The following is a 5,896-nucleotide window of genomic DNA, read 5'->3' on the forward strand; positions in this document are numbered from 1 at the left end:
CTGATGGGGTGGGAAGGCAGACAGATCTGCAGGCCAGCCCAGCTAGCCAAATCTATGACCTTCAGGGTCAGTGCCCAAAGAAAGGGTGAAGAAATATAGTAGAGGACCTCAAATATGGGTCTTGGTCCCCCACATTCACGCACACACACATACCTGCACACACACACACACATACCTGCACACATACACCACATACACACAAAATTCATTTTAAAATGTTTTTAAAGCTTTGCAGGTTTGACAGCATGCTGTTATTCAGTTCTTCCTCTCTTATGGGCCTCTAAAATAATCTGATCTAAATCAAATCACGTGAGAACTGCTCCTCTATAAGACAACATTGTGTTAAGTTGTCTTGTACTACACAAAACTCGTATGTTAATATTACAATGATTAGTCTCTCAAAAAAATAACTTCACAATAGATACTTCACAGAGAGAAATTGAATCATTTCATCTAAATATAAGATTAAAACCAGATGCCGAATGTGAGACGAGGGTGGGTTTCAGGTAAATTAAACCAAAGCAGGTAAATATGTCAGTTAAATATCTGATGAAAGACAGAATTTCAATAGATATAAATGAAAAATTGCTATCCAAGGTAAAAAGAACAGCGCAGGCTTTTATTTGTCAAAACATATTTCAATAAGTGTAGTTAAATGGTTTAACCTCCTTTCTAGCCCAGCACCCACCAGAAGTCGTGGAAAGGAAAGGTCAATAGGGCAAAGGAGGATGTGAACCTGCTTAGAAATAGTTCTTTGCAGCGAATCCAATCTGCATTGTCAGGATATCAGCAGTTCAGTTCACACAAATCTGCAGTGGTAGCTGGATCCACTCTCAAACAACATTCATGAATTAGCAATGGTAGTTTGATCCAGAAAAAAAAAAAAAAATGAGGCTCTGCCAATTGGTCAAGCCCACAAAAATAAGTTGGAACACCACCACAAGTTCTATGGTTCATTTCTCTCTAAGAAGTCACGACAAATGATGATCATCAAAGAGTGGCAAGGGGAACCAAGACCGCACAGCACCATCCACACAGCACCATCCACTGTCTGTAAGGGTATATTTATACCCTTTCCAAACATCACGTGTTCCCTCAAGCATCTGCTCTGCCCTTTATCCAGGCCGCTTCCAGAAAAACATCACATGTCTGTTCTCAACAAAACATCCTCCAGCATGTCTGTTTCAGCAAAAACATCCTCTCATAACTCTTTCCAGAAAAACATCACATGGCATGACTGAGTCTCCAAAGGCACCAGAATTTTCCACTTCAGAACAGCACCATTTAGAAAATACCCATCATCCAACCTACATCTGGATGGATCAATGGAGAGTCAGAGAGAGTGGTCCTGAGAGTGGTCCTGAGGATACTGATGCACAAAGGAGCTACCTATCAGGGATTCGTGGAGATAAAGGACAACCCAAGATGGAACCTGTTTAAAAAAAAAAAAAACAAACATATCAACACAATACCAAACCAAAGGGAAAAGCAGGAATTAAATGAAAACAAGAATGAGCATGAGAAAGTAGTTTAACGTTTAATGGGCAGTGAGTCAAGTCCTGCAGTGGGGGGCTGTGGGGGTAGGGGGAGCATCACATTGTCGTAACAGCTGCAGCCAGAAGAGGATGTCATAATTCTCCCTTAAAGAGCACTCCAACCATTCTTTTAAACTCCAGCAACAATAGCTTTTAAAACGGAATTGCAACATCCATGGTAAATCATGAGAACTTTTGAATGTGTATTGTATTTTGTCATGTTTTCTTAATCATATGATTTCGCTATGCCTTCAACCATAGACCATCAGGAAAACAATGAAATGTCTGCTGTCCTATCTATATTCAGAGTTCTTCTCGTAGGCATCTCAGTCCCATCTTCGCCTACATCTCAGCCTTTTTAATGCAGGCATAATAAGATTTACAGATGAGTAACGATTTGAAGGAAAACCTAAGATGCCTGGCCATTGAGTGTTCAAAAGGAATGTCTGGCAGAATAAAATACAGAACTCGGCAATACAATCCTTGGGGGGCAAGTTGCTAAATGCACTGTAGAAATGCTATAGAAATGCAGTTGTGAGAGGGCATGACAGTAAGCAGAGTGATTCATCCTTACACAGTAACCATGGAGAACTTCTCTGAGAGCAGAAAAGCTAGGGTGCACTACGACAAACAGACCGACATTATAACACATATTCATAGGAGAGTTTTTATTAGCTTTGTTGATGAGAACCAATGCAGATGTGCTAGAACATGCCACTCTGAGGCACCCGCTCCGTTTTGTAAAACACAACACACAACACAGAGAGAAAGGAGTGTTGAGATCCTAAAGAAAACTGCACAGCAGGTCTGAAAACACTAAATTTGAGTAGGGAGAAGATTCTGGGGGAAATTATCTTCCAAAGAGGGTAGAATATCTCTGTATTTGTTCTTTGAAGATTCTGACAACTGGGGAGAGCACAGGGTTAAATTCATGATCAGTAAATTCTTTTCATTAGCCAGCTGGGTACAGCAGCATAGGCTACAATCCAAGCAACTCCCAAGACTCAGACTGGAGGATCACAAATTCAAGCGCGGACTGAGAAACACCGAGAACCCTAGAAAAGAAATTTTCAACAATAAAATTAAAAGCGGGGTAGAAAAAAAAGAAAAGAATTAAAATAATAATAACAGTAATCATTAATCCAAGAACAAAAAAAAAATGAACCTTAAAACGAAGATAATGGTGTGATGCTATTACTGGAGAGTAACCAGGAGCCTGGAGCAATGGCTCGGTGCTTAAGAGCATGACTGCTGCAGAGGACAATGTTCCCAGTGCCCACGAGGCAGCTCACGACCCCCTGTAATTCCGGCTTCATAGATCTGCTGCCCTCTTCTGGCCTCTGTGGGTACTTCCTTCACGGGCACAAACCTACATCCAATCAGGCACATAGACACATAACTTAAAATAAAATACTTCAAAATTCAATTAAAAAAAAAAGAGTAACCATCTTTTGAATGGCGAACGTTATTAAAATTCTGACTATGAATTCATCCACATAGATACGGTAAGTACGTTGAAAGGATGGAGATTTGTGTGAGAGACCGGGAGGAAAAGGGAGGCAGTAAAATGGGGTGGACCTTCATCTTCCATAGCAAGAAAAAAGGAGATAATGGCTAAAATTGAAAACTCAAGAAATACATGCGAATTACTTATAGATCACCTGTTGTAAAACATCAACAAAAGTACCTAAAATAGCTTAAATTGTTTGCTATTTGGCAATGAGGGTTGTGGAATCTCCTCCCCCTCCCCTTCCCCTCCCCTCCCCCTCTCCCTCCCCCTCCCACTCTCCCTCCCCCTTCCCCTCCTATCCATGTCTGGTTCATGCCCAATCTGACAGGCATGCCCTTTCTCCATCTCTCTTCCCAATGATAGCTGGGATTTTCACCTAACGTGAATTATGTTTTTCTCCTAAATCCTAACAAAAATCATCCTTGCACTTAAAAAAAAAAAAATACATGGTGTGCGTGGACATGGAACTTCGATTAAAAAGAAATTTTTAAATTAATAGAGCATTAATTAGGCAAATTTATGGAAGTGGCTAACACAATATTTCTCTCTGTATTACCGTAGTTCTCAATCTTCCTAATGCTGTGACCCTTTAATATAGCTGTGGTGGCCCCCATCCATAAAATTACTTTCATTGCTATTTCGTAACTGTAATTTTGCTGCTGTTATGAATCATAATGCAAATATCTTTGTTTTCCGATGGTTTTAGGCAACTCCCTGTGAAGGGGTCGTTTGACTCTCGAAGGGGTCACGACCCACAGATTGAGTACCCTGCTGTACTCCTCCGGCACTGTGGTCCAAAAGCACAGGCAGGATATACAAGCAAAGAGAGCAGATCTCTCACAATGAATTGATCTAACTTTGCGAGGTTGACCTGGCCTTTCCTTCAGAGAGCCCCCCCCTGCAAAGCTGAGAACACGCAGCTTGGAATCCAAACGCTGTGAAGTTAAGAAGCAATGCCAGCATCTGAGGGAAGCAAGAATGAGAGAGAGCAAGAAATTAAATCGAATCGCCATTAGAAGATGATGAAGACCAAGCCCGTGAATATTTCTGCTGCTTCCCGGGGATGCTAATCATAAAATTTGATGGCGTATTGGTTTCTTCTCCAGCCACCTCCACCACATGTCAGTGTTTATGACGTCTGCCCTTGGTTTTCAAATACCCTCTGAGGGTCTGAAATCATCAAAAAAAAAAAAAAAAAAAAAAAAAAAAAAAAAAAACAACCTACAACACTCCATCCAACGAAGCCCCACCCCGACTCTAGTGTGGGAACTGTAGGATCAAGGCATCTCGTGGCTGGGTTATTCTTTTGTGTGAGCATTTCCCTGACCTTTGGGAGGTCAAACATTAACTTAAAATCATCTGGCCTGGCTCAGCCCTAGATTCCTGGAAGTTGGACTTTCTGATTCAATCTCTACTGGCCAGGAGGGCAGAGGACTTACCGAAAACTGACAGTCCTTCTGAGGTTAAAATTGCAGGCTCAAATTTGGGTTATTGTTTAACCGAAGCAGCTAAACGTCATTATCGAGAGCAAAGGAAATCTCCCTTCTCGTGGAGACTTGGTCTATTGATCTTTGTCTTCGAGGTTCCCTTTTCTGTCAATTTATGCAAAACCAGCACATGCGGAGGAGGATGGAGACGGTAATAATTAATTTCATTACGACTTTAACCTTAATACGTGAGAGCAGAAGAGAGTTTAATTAGAGAGTGTCTGACATTAATTTTCTTTCATTATGCTGTTTCTCTGTGCTGCCCCCTTGTGTTGGAACCCTAATATAATATTTATCTCGAATACTCCACTGGTTCGTTTGAGGTTGTGAGAGGACAGAAACAGCAAGCTCTGGGTCATGTAGTCCTCTCGTGATTTCCCAGCAAGCCACATAACAGTGCGACCCAGTTGAATCCTGTCACCTGCAGTCAATATGGAGGGACATGCGCCCTGCTAATGGTAAATTATACTTACCTGAAAGCATTGTTTACAAGAGTAAGTAAATAAAATAACACAGTGCAGCTCTGAGCGCTGTAGCCAGTGCCCTGAGTTAAGGGTGTTTCTTTCTTGTTAGTTCTTAATGTAATTATCACTGTCATTCTATAGACGATATAGTAACGACCCTGTCCTCTCTATGTATTTCTCCTTTCTGTTGGCCAAAGGGGAGAGCGATTCATGATGCCTCAAAGTAGGAAGGTTTTGATTTAAGAGCATTACCTCAGCAAATGTTCTTGTTCCAGATCTTGTCTGCTAATGGGTGCACAATGCCTGCAGGACTGAGTCTGTCCTGTAATGTACAGCCTGGGTGTTGACAGGAATTAATACCCAGCCTGGACCTTTTATAAAACTAGTTCAGTCTTTCAGCAAGGGAGTTCCTAAAAAGGCTTGTGTTATATTTGAGTTATTAGGGCTACGATCCAAGTAAGGGCTGCTTATTGAAAACAGTTGCTCTGTTTCCTTTTCTTCTTCCGTGTGTACCCTGAAGAGCTATCACACAGACTTCTAGCCCTCTATTGGGCTGTTCATGGCATTGTTCTACTCTACAAACACAGCAAGTGTGCTTCTAGCTGATGGTGGGTTGTAGCTACTGAGCTGCTTCCCAAATCACCATGAGAGAGACACTTGTAATGTCTTACACCCTCAACCGCTTACCGTCCCACGGATTTACCTTACATTTTTTCCTATAAGTATCCTCTCACGCTAGCACAGGATACTCGCACGGCTTATTTAAATTCCTGTTTTTCGTTGTCTCCTAATAAATGTCACCAACTTGCACGTGGTTTTCATTCCCTCTTCTCATCCCCGGAGACTCTTGGAGATATTGGTTGATACATAGCTGTTAGGAGACTCCTTGTTCTCTTCCTC

The 5,896-nt window shown here is 41.6% G+C and overlaps 1 long non-coding RNA gene across 1 annotated transcript; it reads right to left on the reverse strand.

Moving 5' to 3' along the window:
• Positions 1–1,979: 1,979 nt before the first annotated feature.
• LOC143435710 (uncharacterized) lies at positions 1,980–4,732 on the reverse strand. Its single transcript, XR_013106172.1, has 3 exons — positions 4,485–4,732; positions 2,701–2,904; positions 1,980–2,590 (listed from the first exon to the last, which is right to left on the reverse strand). It is a non-coding gene; the product is annotated as an uncharacterized LOC143435710 (long non-coding RNA).
• Positions 4,733–5,896: the final 1,164 nt, after the last annotated feature.

The sequence above is a fragment of the Arvicanthis niloticus genome, chromosome 22 (assembly GCF_011762505.2).
Source record: "Arvicanthis niloticus isolate mArvNil1 chromosome 22, mArvNil1.pat.X, whole genome shotgun sequence".
Taxonomy (NCBI): domain Eukaryota; kingdom Metazoa; phylum Chordata; class Mammalia; order Rodentia; family Muridae; genus Arvicanthis; species Arvicanthis niloticus.